The 13,077-nt window shown below is 42.5% G+C and overlaps 1 protein-coding gene across 1 annotated transcript in view; it reads right to left on the bottom strand.

Annotated features, from left to right (window-relative positions):
• LOC112252994 (heparan sulfate glucosamine 3-O-sulfotransferase 1-like) overlaps positions 1-5,368 on the bottom strand; it is an 80,746-nt gene extending 75,378 nt beyond the window's left edge. The window contains exon 1 of the mRNA XM_024424837.2: positions 5,031-5,368. The gene's annotated coding sequence lies outside the window, so the exon portion shown is untranslated. The remainder of the gene's footprint in view (positions 1-5,030) is intronic.
• Positions 5,369-13,077: the final 7,709 nt, after the last annotated feature.

Genomic DNA, 13,077 nt, shown 5'->3' with positions numbered 1-13,077 from the left:
CAGCTTTATGTAGGCACTAACAGTTTGGGGCAACATGTGTCCAAGTTATAGTCAAATCAAATTTTATTTGTCACATGCGCAAAATAAAACAGGTGCTTACTTAAAAGCACTTAACCAACAATGCAATTAAGAAAAATAAGTGTTAAGTAAAAAACTTTTTTTAAGCAACTTGGTTTGAAGAAATCAACTGTGGGAGCAATTATTAGGAAATGGAAGACATACAAGACCACTGATAATCTCCCTCGATCTGGGGCTCCACGCAAGATCTCACCCCGGGGGGTCAAAATGATCACAAGAACGGTGAGCAAAAATCCCAGAACCACACAGGGGGACCTAGTGAATGACCTGCAGAGAGCTGGGACCAAAGTAACAAAGCCTACCATCAGTAACACACTACACCGCCAGGGACTCAAATCCTGCAGTGCCAGACGTGTCCCCCTGCTTAAGCCAGTACATGTCCATGGCCGTCTGAAGCTTGCTAGAGAGCATTTGGATGATCCAGAAGAAGATTGGGAGAATGTCATATGGTCAGATGAAACCAAAATATAACTTTTTGGTAAAAACTCAACTCGTTGTGTTTGGAGGACAAAGAATGCTGAGTTGCATCCAAAGAACACCATACCTACTGTGAAGCATGGGGGTGGAAACATCATGCCTTGGGGCTGTTTTTCTGCAAAGGGACCAGGACGACTGATCCGTGTAAAGGAAAGAATGAATGGGGCCATGTATCGTGAGATTTTGAGTGAACACCTCCTTCCATCAGCAAGGGCATTGAAGATGAAACGTGGCTGGGTCTTTCAGCATGACAATGATCCCAAACACACCGCCCGGGCAACGAAGGAGTGGCTTCGTAAGAAGCATTTCAAGGTCCTGGAGTGGCCTAGCCAGTCTCCAGATCTCAACCCCATAGAAAATCTTTGGAGGGAGTTGAAAGTCCGTGTTGCCCAGCAACAGCCCCAAAACATCACTGCTCTAGAGGAGATCTGCATGGAGGAATGGGCCAAAATACCAGCAACAGTGTGTGAAAACCTTGAAGACTTACAGAAAACATTTGACCTCTGTCATTGCCAACAAAGGGTATATAACAAAGTATTGAGAAACTTTTGTTATTGACCACATACTTATTTTCCACCATAATTTGCAAATAAATTCATTAAAAATCCTACAATGTGATTTTCTGGAATTTTTTTCTCATTTTGTCTGTCATAGTTGAAGTGTACCTATGATGAAAATTACAGGCCTCTCATCTTTTTAAGTAGGAGAACCTGCACAATTGGTGGCTGACTAAATACTTTTTTGCCCCACTGTAGTCTGTGCGGGGGAACCGGTTAGTTGAGGTCATTTGCACATGTAGGTTATTAAAGTGACTATGCATAGATAATTAAAAGAGTATCAGAGGTGTAAAAGAGGTGGTGGTGGGGGGGGGTAATGCAAATAGTCTGGGTAGCCATTTGTTTAGCTGTTCAAGAGACTTATGCCTAGAAGCTGTTAAGAAGCCTTTTGGACCTAGACTTGGCACTCCGGTACCGCATACAGAGAGAATAGTCTGACTAGGGTGGCTGGAGTCTTTTTGGGCCTTCCTCTGATACCGCCTGGTAGAGAGGTCCTGGATAGCAGGAATCTTGGCCCCAGTGATTTACTGGGTAGTAAGCATTACCCTCTGTAGAGCCTTGCGGTCGGGAGGCCAAGCAGTTTCCATACCAGGCAGTGATGCAACCAGTCAGGATGCTCTCGATTGTGCAGTTTTAGAACCTTTTTTGGATCTGAGGACCCATGCCAAATCTTTTTAGTCTTCTGAGAGGGAAAAGGCTTTGTTGTGCCCTCTTCACAACTCTCTTGTTTGTAAGTTTGTATCATGAGAGTTTGTTGTTGAAATTCATTGGTGTCCACTTCAAGCTCTCAACCTACTCCACTACAGCCCCGTCAATGAGAATGGGGGCATGCTCGGTCCTCCTTTTCCTGTAGTCCACAATCATCTCCTTTGTCTTGATCACGTTGAGGGAGAAGTTGTAGTCCTGACATCATATGAGCAGGTCTCTGACCTCCTCCCTACATGATGTCCCATCGTTGTTGGTGATCAGTCTTACCACTGTTGTATCATCAGCAAACTCGTTGAGTTTGGTCTTAGTGCCAGCATCGGTTTGTTGTGGTAAATAGACAGCTACGAAGAATATAGATGAAGACTCTTGGTTAATAGTGTAGTCTACAGCTTATCATGAGATACTCTACCTCGGGTGAGCAAAACCTCAAGACTTCCTTAAATGTTGTGCACCAGCTGTCTTACCAGAGACTGGTGTTCTTTTTGAAAAAGCAAAAAAGCGTAAAACCCGCAAACTGTATGTTATTCGTTTCATTGTTCAGCCATAACTTGGTGAAACATAAGATATTACAGTTTAATGTCCCAATGGTAGGATATACGTTCTGGTAGTTTGTCCATTTTATTATCCAATGATTGTACGTTGGCTAATAGGACCGATGGTAAAGACAGATTACCCATTCGCCGTCGGATCCTTACAAGGCACCCAGACATACATCCCCTATTTCTCCATCTCTTTCTCCTGCGACTGACGGGGATGTGGGCCTTGTCAGGTGTCTGGAGTAAATCCTTCACATGCGACTTGTTAAAGCAAAAATATTTTTCCAGTACAGGGTGAGTAATCGCTGTCCTGATATCTAGAAGCACTTTTCGGGTCATAAGAGACGGTGGCAGAAACATTACGTACAAAGTAAGTTACAAATAACATGAAAAAAAAAAACACACAATAGCACAATTGGTTACAGGACTGTAAAATGGCAGCCATCTCCTCCAGCACTATTATAAGTGCAGTTAATGTATTGTTTAGTGTTGTGTAGTGGCTTCGGTGGCATGCATCCAAAACATTTGTGAGTTTGCCCCACCAAGTTTTATATGCCAAAATTGCCAATGGTTACGAAACACCTAAAAGTCTAATGACATTCAGCAAGTGTAGCCTGTGTCTACCTACGCACGTCGGTCTCAGCCACTCATCTCTGCCTCATCTCTAGTAAAAAAAAATGGCAGTGTTCTCATCGATCTACACACAATTTTGGAGCTTAAACCACCCGTTTTCAAGTCCATTCGCTCATTTTTCATGCAACTGACATGCAGTAATGACAAGTAATAGTGTAATAGCATACAGTTTTCTTGGCATTTTGTTTAATATAGTGTTGGCTCATGTTTGAACCAGTGTGTTGTACCCCCACTATTTATTTTGTCAGTATGCCGTACCGGACCAGCTTACTTTCACAGACCGGCTTACACTGCCACTAACCCTAAACCCTAGCTTAGCTAATGATAGCCACCTAGCTAACGTTAGCTACAACAAATTCGTAACATATCATACATTATTGCAAATGTTTAACATATTTTATGAATTGGAATTCGTAACATGCACTACATGGCTGCACATAAGCCTAAGATTACCATGCGCAATGCCAAGTGTCAGCTGGAGTGGTGTAAAGCTCACTGTCATTGGACTCCGGAGCAATGGAAACTGGTCCTCTGGAGTGATGAATCACGCTCCACAATCTGGCTGGATGAATCTGGGTTTGACAGGTGTCAGGAGAATGCTACCTGCCCGAATGCATAGTGCCAACTGTAAAGTTTGGTGGAGGAGAAATAATGGTCTGGGGCTGTTTTTCATGGTTTGGGCTAGGCCACTTAGTTCCAGTGACAAGAAATAATGCTACAGCATACAATGACATTCTAGACAATTCTGTGTTTCCAACTTTGTGGCAACAGTTTAGGGAAGGCCCTTTCCTGTTTCAGCATGACAATGCCCCCCTGCACAAAGCAAGTTCCAAACAGAAATGGTTTGTTGAGATCGGTGTGGAAGAACTTGACTGGCCGGCACAGAGCACTGACTTCCACCCCATCTAAAACTTTAGGTATCGCAGACTGCGAGCCAGGTCTAATCGCCCAACATCAGCACGTGACCTCACTAATGCTTGTGGCTGAATGGAAGCAAGTCCCCGCAGCAATGTTCCAACATCTAGTTGTTCCTGTTATAGAAGCAAAGGGGGTGAGGGGACCAACTCCATATTTATGCCCATGATTTTTGTAATGAGATGTTCGACGAGCAGTTGTCGCCATACTTTTGGCCGTGTAATGTCTCACACGAATTTCAGGACAATAAATACATATCAAAAGAAGCTTAACTATATCATAAACAATGGAGGGATATGAATGCATTTTAATATGTTACATTGACCCCTGAGCCCAGGTTGCAATTGAGAACACAAGAGGCCCTCCTAAAGGGGGAAAGAGAAATACCACTTCCCCAGAAAAACTGCTGATGGATTTCTGTGATTCAAGGCTCAAATCGCTGACACAGACATGACTATTTACCACTTAATGCCCCAATTATCGATGTAAGTGAAAAATCAGCGGCAGTGCAAAATCAGATCTGGTGTCTTCAAAGTTGAACTCCATTGTTTTTTAAGACGCAAATGAAAAAAGGCCTCAGTTTACATCAACATGTATTAAATAATTTCTATGGAGCCAATATCCACTGTCTGTGATTAAAGTTACAGTGTGTCATAGGCTATGTGCACTCCAGAATGGCTGGGATTAAATAAATAGAGAATTAGGCATGGATATAAAATAGTTGATGTGCATAAATGATGTAGAGCTTTCCTATTAATATAATTAATATGGAATATTAAGTGTGCAAACATGTTCTTATCTTTGAACATGACAGAAGATAACGTTATATTGAAACCAGATAAATGCTAGATTGGTAATGGATCGAAAGCCATTCAAATTGTCCAACGAGGAACAATGGTAGATTACCAGAATATGACTTTACATATTTAACAAAAAACTCGGACATACATTGAGCTGGAACTTCTCCTGGCTGATCCAAAAACCAGAAAGAATACTATTTCAGAATGCAATCACAGAGCAATAAGCCTGCGTCGCAAATGAAGAGAAAGAGAGAGAACGAGAGAGAGATATTCGACTAGAATGTACGGAGAAGTAGACTACGTCCTGGGAGACAAAATCTGGTTACCTTGCATGAGGTCGGTGATAGTTTTGGAATCTCCGGGAGTCATCGGTCTGGCTTGAGTTCAGTCGCAGATGAACCAAAGGATCGCACTTTTAAGCCCAGCAGTCGAATCTAAAGATATAACTGTCACCCTTTCGCTCTCACTGAAGCGCACACCCGGAGCATCAGCCACTCTCATCACTAATTGATTTGAAGCCAGACATGGTGCAAACAGAGCCCTGATTTTATTTTTCAAAGAGCTTGGTTTGACTCCATCCCCTCTGCTTAGCAGCCACAAACACAGCACTCTATCGGAACGTGCTAAGATTTGTGCCTAGCGCTGCCTTGAGTAGCACTGTGGAAGGAGGAGTCTTGTCAGGTGACCAGGTGAATCGCTGTTGTAGCCTACCAATTCAAAGTTGCTATCTTTCAGAGGAGGCTGGTATGGTGAGCTATAGGAGGACGGGCTCATTGTAATGGCTGGAATGTTATGATGGAATGGAGTCAAACATGTCGTTTCCATATGTTTGATGCATTCCATTAACTCCATTCCAGCCATTACAATGAGCCCGTCCTCCTATAGCTCCTTCCAACAGCCATTCCTCTATCTTCATAAATGTAAACCATTTAGTCTACTATTAGGAGCTCTGAAGTTGAACTCATATATTATTGTAGGCTACTTAATAATGGGAATATACAGATTTTAGGCTACATTTTTCACTCTAGCTAAAGCGTAGCCCAATATGTACTCTTAAGGAGCCTAATGTTACCGTTACTCTTTAAAGTCCCAGGATCTTATACAGTATGGTATTTTCAGAGGTAGACTGGCGCTGGCAGCCAAAACAGCCAAATACTAAAAAAGGTAGGGGTGTGGATCATAAAACCAGTCGGTATCTGGTGTGACCACAATTTGCCTCGTGAAGCACGACGCATCTCCTTCACATAGAGTTGATCATGCTGTTGATTGTGGCCTGTGGAATGTTGTCCCACTCCTCTTCAATGGTTGTGCGAAGTTGCTGGATATTGGCGGGAACTGGAACACGCTCCCGTACACGTCCATCCAGAGCATACCAAACATGCTCAGTGGGTGACATGCCCGGTGAGCACGCAGACAATGGAAGAACTGGGACATTTTCAGCTTCCAGAAATCGTGTACAAATCCTTGCGACATGGGGCCGTGCATTTTCATGCTGCAACATGAGGTGATGGCGGCGGATGAATGGCACGACAATGGGTCTCAGGATCTTGTCTCAATACCTCTTTGCATTCAAATTGCCATCGATAAAATGCAATTTTGTTTGCTGTCCGTAGTTTATGCCTGCCCATACCAAAACCCCCTGGGATGCTCTGTTTACAATGTTAACATCAGCAAACCGCTTGCCCATATGATGCCATACACGTGGTCTGCGGTTGTGAGGCCGGTTGGACGTACTGCCAAATTCTCTAAAACGACATTGGAGGCGTCTCATAGCTCTGGTGGACATTCCTGCAGTCAATATGCGAATTACACGCTCCATCAAATCTTTTGAAATCTGTGGTATTGTACTGTGTGACAAAACTGCACATTTTAGAGTGGCCTTTTATTGTCCCCAGCACAAGATGCACCTGTGTAATGATAATATTGTTTAATCAGCTCCTTGCTATGCTACATCTGTCAGATGGATGGATTATCTTGGAGAAATAAGCTTTTTGTGTGTGTATGGAAGATTTCTGGGACTGTTTATTTTAGCTCATGAAACATGAGACCAACACTTTACATGTTGCTTTTATATTTTTGTTCAGTGTAAATTATTTCACAAACGCAAAATACGCACTTACTGGACATCATTTTAACTGGCTTTATCACAGTTGCAGTAGACAGTATTTTTCAGTGACAACACGTTTCTGGCTGTCTTCTTCCGTTACACATAGGGGTTCAGAGCATGCTAGATAGCTAATTAGCACAGGTGGTCCCTGTTTTCCGTCTGTCTCCCGTAAACATGTGCTGTAACATGTAGATATGGCCGTGTGGGAACTCTAAACCTAACCCCATGAAGGAGCGTATCAATTTAACGTTTTTAAATTGTTTTAATTGTTTCTGGCTGATACGAAAGATAAGGTCCTTATGCTTGTAAAATCTTACTGCAAGTGACGCATGTTAATGTTCAGACCAAGCGTCAGGGCTCTAAAATAAATTCTCCCGTACAGAAGACGCCTTCGTCCAATGACTCTTATGTGTAACGTAATGGAACTGACAGTCATGATCAAGGGCTAGCCAAAGCCATGATAGAAGTCATTGGCATCCCAATTTAATGAAGTGAATATGCATATTGGATATTGTACAGTATACATTGCAGGCTAGTAGGCCTGTGCCCGGAGCTTCATTGATCGAGTTGCATCTCTGATAAACAGATTTTACACTATGGGCAAGATGTATGTAAGGTGTCAGTCATTTCAACTCTAACGTGATGCGTCTGTTTCATTCAGAGTAGCCTATGATTATTGTGGCTTTTTTTTGTTAACTTCATATAGTGCTGTCTATTAAAACATCCGGTAGTGACGGATGTTTTGGTCTGTCTTCCCGTTCATCTCGGGTGTTTGTTGTTAGAGTCAAGTGTTTGTGCAAAATGTGACTCTGTGAAAAAATGTTGAACGAGTCATCAAGCATACGTTGAAGTGTTGAGATGGTAAGGAATGATTTATCCCTTCTCAGTCGATAGCGAAAGTGTCTCATTTGAAAACATCTGTAAGCTATTTCAATAGAGGGAGTCAAACACGCCTGGACTCCATCGCCTGCGGTTATACTGTCCTTTCCTCAAGTGTAACAACGACTTCCAGCTTGACGGCACATTCACCACAGTCACGGCCTACTACATTCACATTCAATATCGGCCTACTAACTTGAACCTAGTAAAAAATGTGTCACAATACTTGGCTAGCCCTGCAGCCTCCTCTGAGAGACAAAGAGAGGGCAAACAGGGGGCACATCTACTTTCACTATAGGCCTACTAACTTGAACCTACTAAAACATATGTGTCATAATACTTGGCTAGCCCTGCTGCCTCTTCTGAGAGTCAAAGAGAGGGCAAACAGGGGGCACATCTATATTTCAGCAGCTCTGTGCCGACAGAAAAAACATCCACGTAAGTATTTGATTTTTTAAAATTGCATGATGTTTGTAATGCTAAAGACAGGAGCGCCAGACAGACTTCTCTCAGCTCTGACACTGGTTGATAGTGAGAGCTGTAAAAGCTATGTGCAGACTATGATAAAAACATCAAGTGAAATGTTATTTTGAGCAGTGTTGATTTGCACAGTCACCTCTCTGGGTCCAGGGGATTCATTCAGCTGAACATATGGCTTCCAAAAGGGTTCTTTGGCTGTACCCATAGGATAACAATTTTTAGTTCCAAGTAAAACCCTTTTTGGTTCCAGGTAGAACCATTTTGAGTTCCATGTAGAACCCTCTGCAGAAAGGGTTGTACATGGAACCCAAAGGGGTTCTAGCTGGAACCAAAAGAGTTCTCGCTGCAACCAAAAATGTTTCTTCAAAGGGTTCTCCTATGGGGACAGCCAAAGAACCCTTTAAGGTTCTAGATAGCACCTTTTGTTCTAAGTGTATGATTTAAAGAGGTGACACTTTGAAAAATATTTATTGCAATCTTTCATCCCTGCTCAGTCCAATAGTGACATATTTCTAAGTGACCATCAAAGGAATAATATTGATTTCCAAATATGTCATCTTTGAGTGATTACCAAAATTGCATCAATAATATCTTGATTAATAATGATATATTATTTTGAGGAATCACTTGTAGTCATGGAATTGATCAAAGTTGGCTGTAGTCTAATCATTGTGTTATCTGATTGGATGAGGTTGTAAGTGTCTCTGTTGTGTGCTGGTGCTTCTGTCATCTCCTTCCCTAGCAGGGCGACAACAGGATCATTGTCCTGGGCTGGTGAAGACTCCAGCTGATATATTTTTCATTAAGCAGACAAAGTCAGCCAGAGTTTCAGAATACTTGTAGGAATACATCCGCTTGTAATAATACGGTTCCATCAAAATACGGTATGAAAAGGTAAAGATGTCCTTACGGCTGAAGGAACCTCTTTAGGTCAGTGTTTAGGCTTTTAGGTGGACTCTGATTTCCTGAACAGTTATTTTGGTTGTGACATGGCTGCGTAACGCTACTGACACCATGGCAAATGTTACATTGTCACACATCTGTAAATGTCAACAAGTGGGTATATGGTGATGAGGATTATCAGTTTCATAGCAATAGCTGTGAATTAATCTGGGTCCATTGACAGTCTGCAGACACACTACAACAACTTGACCCCTGTCATGACTGGCCTGTTTGGGTCAGGTTACTGTGGATCATTGACCTACAGAGACATCTTACTCCCACCAGAGAGGGAGAGGTATAGAGGATTGATTGGGGGGTTATGACACCTCACGCCCATTGTAAATCTTAAGGCAGCAGACAAAATCCTTAGTCCTCTCAGTTGTGAAGGATTGGAATGTTTGTGTGGGCCTATGGAGAATCTACCTCAGATCAGTAACATGCAATAAATTGACTTTGGGACAATATATTTCATCAGACAAAATGGTATATGAAAATTAATGTTTTTGTTATGTTATTAAAAGTTAAATGACAACATTATAACGAAAACATTGTAACTGTCCAGATCAAAGAGAATGTTTTTGTTAAAGTGAACTGTGAATTTAGTTGTCTAAACTGGATCAGAGTAAAATCTTGACGCCTTGTCTCGTTACTAGATACGCCCCAGAGACTATGCCATGAAGACGGAAACACCCATTTCTACCCTGGGGTATAAAAAATGAGAGTTAAGAATTTACAATTCAGACTAGATGACCATGTGCTGCAGCCAAGGTCTACAATTAGTCGCAACCCCAAAACGCAACACAAGGTTGAAGAAGACAAAGGAACCTCTTAACAATCAATGCTACGGTCGAGTACCTGTATCTGTATCTCTTAGGGGTTCCTCAGTCTCTTCCTCTTGGCCTTTCGGCCGACAAGTCCCCACAGGAGGGTGCAGATGCTCCCCACGCACTTGGCAGGGATCAACTTGACAAAAATCGTCAAAAACTTCAGCATCTTTGACCCCATTCCAGGAAAGCCAAACGACACCGAGACATTCTTAGCAGACATTGAGGACACCTTGGATGGCTAACCAAACGCTACGAATGCCGACAGACTCTACCTGTTGAAGCAAACGTCCAACAGACACGTGACAAGGTTCATCCGTCTACAAGAGCAACACATGCAAAACGAATGCGCTAAACTTGCAACGGTTTGAAAATAGAATTCAGTCGTTCTGCAACTCGCAAACACGACAGCTCGTTGGCTAACAATATCAAACAAGCTCGAAATTAACACCCACAAGTCCACTATCATAGGCTTCGTTCAGCTTACTTTGGCATGCTCACTGAAACAGAAACCATTCTGTCAAACATTTCTCCCAACTTCATGAACTACTTGGGCCTTACTGCCCACGTTGGTTTGCCGATCTTGACACTCCGAGAGCTTGCGAGCACAACCTTTGAAGCATCGCAAGCAAGCTGGGCTCTTAGCCCAGACAGCTCAGTTTTCGAACTTGGGAGGGAACAATCACTCCAATTGGAAGGTGCGGCATCAGGGAAAGGTGCAGTAAAAGATGATGCACAAAGGGGGTGGCTACCAAGTAACCACCACACCGATAACCACCGCAGTAACAATAGCTATGATGAACATCTCCAACCTAACAGGTCCCGTAGAGATCAAACTGGCCGCTACATCCCTGCACCTAACCCGTACAAAGGGTTAGGACACAAGGGTAACAAGTAAACCTCTTGAAGCTAGGGGGCACTATTTTTATTTTTGGAAAAATAACGTTCCCAAAGTAAACTGCCTATTTCTCAGGACCAAATGCTAGAATATGCATATAATTGACAGCTTAGGATAGAAAACACTAAAGTTTCCAAATCTGTAAAAATATTGTCTGTGAGTATAACAGAACTGATATTGCAGGAAAAAGCCTGAGAAAAATCCAATCAGGAAGTGACTCTTATTTTTAAATCCCTGTCTTTCTATGCATCCCTATTGCCCATTGAAAGGGATATCAACCAGATTCCTTTTTCTGTGGCTTCGCTAAGGTGTCTACAGCCTTTAGACGTAGTTTTAGGCCTTTATTTTGAAGAAAGAGCGTAAACGTCCACATTGCGTAAGTGGTCAGTTGTTGGCTCTCAGTGTGATTTTTGCGCAAAACAGAGAGGTAGCCATTTTTCCTCCCGGTCCTAGTGAAAAGCCAACTGTCCCGGTTGATATATTATCGAATAGATATTTGAAAAACACCTTGAGGATTGATTATAAAAAATTTTTTGCCATGTTTCTGTCGATATTATGGATATAATTTGGAATTTTTGTCTGCGTTGTCGTGATCGCTATTTCCGGTGGATTCCTAGCCATAACGCATCAAACTAATGGAGGTATTTGGATATAAAAAAATATCTTTATGGAACAAAAGGAACATTTGCTGTCTAACTGGGAGTCTCGTGAGTGAAAACATCCGAAGCTCATCAAATGTAAACGATTAATTTGATTGCTTTTCTCATTTTCGTGACCAAGTTACCTGCCGCTAGGTATACATAATGTTTTGCTAGTATATCGATACATTTACACTAACGCTTGTATTGTTTTCGCTGTAAAGCATCATTTCAAAATCTGAGATGACAGGGTGATTAACAAAAGGCTAAGCTGTGTTTCGCTATATTTCACTTGTGATTTCATGAATATGAATATTTTCTAGTAAGATTATTTGACCGTTGCGCTATGCTATTTAGCGTAGTTGATGACAATTATCCCGGATCCGGGATGGGTGGTTCCAAGGGCAACAAAGTGTTCAACAAATATCTAAATATCATCAACATTCCCATTACCCCCGCCCTCACTCAGGGACCGCTCGTTCTAGACAGAAGCCCGTAGGTTTTGTCTAAAGACTTTGATACGGATGTGGTACGCAGAAGGTAAGCAGTGTTGCAGCAGAATATTCCTCTCCCGTTCCGATAGAGGTGGGCCACGAAGGTGGTTCATCTGTTTTGAAAATCGGCACAGATAATTAACCACTCCGTTCTTCCAACCCCACTGTACTTTGTTGGGGATATGAGAGAAAAAAAAACTCGAACAGGCCACACCTTAAAGCAGTCTTGGAGGACTGTGATGCTCTGATAGATTCGGAGTTGAAAATTTCCCTCATATCTGAAACTTTGCTGAATGAACTCAAAAGAGCAGTGGACCCAGAAAAACGTTGGTTCGATACGGAATGTTGCGACACAAAACTTTGAGGTTTTACTCAAGCTACCTCGCCTCTAACCAAGCGTCTCCTAATTAAACTAAACTTCGAAAGCGTATCACTGATCCACCCTGTGTACATGACTAGCATTGACACCAAACGGATGCCGATTGGGATAGATTTAATTGACCGTTTGGTACCACTGATGGATTGGAAAACCAACCAAGTCTGGTCACAAATAACTATGCCAACTCCGTTGGCTTCACCGCATTCTTCCAAGGCTACCTGCCATACATTGTGCAATGACGTGGGTTCGACGTCAGCAACTGACGCCACCCGGTGAATTTCGTTATGAGTCAAGGTGACAAGTTCAACTCAGAACATAACCTTACATGAGGTTGTCCTCTTTGGCTTGGGTGATTCACCAGCCGGCACATACTGCCCTCCTCTGATAGGTGGTGTGTGCCTAAACGGTACTATGGTTGAGGATGCCATACTGGCAACCTGGTCGGAAAAATCCGCAGTCAGTTTGGAAATGTTCAACTCAATTTCAAAAATGGCTAACTGCCATTCCTTGTTTCGTAAACGTTCAAATTGCCACTGTTAACAACTCCCCAGGTGACACTCACTATAGCGGTGTGTGCACTATCAATCTGAAGTGGAACCAAGGAAGTATCTCACTACCAACTGCTTGTCGTGGACCTCCCACATAAAATACAGTCATGGCAAAAAGTTTTGAGAATGACACAAATATACATTTTCACAACGTTTGCTGCTTCAGTGTCTTTGGATATGTTTG

This window comes from Oncorhynchus tshawytscha, linkage group LG01 (genome assembly GCF_018296145.1).
Source record: "Oncorhynchus tshawytscha isolate Ot180627B linkage group LG01, Otsh_v2.0, whole genome shotgun sequence".
NCBI lineage: Eukaryota > Metazoa > Chordata > Actinopteri > Salmoniformes > Salmonidae > Oncorhynchus > Oncorhynchus tshawytscha.
This window is presented reverse-complemented; position numbering and strand designations above follow the sequence as displayed.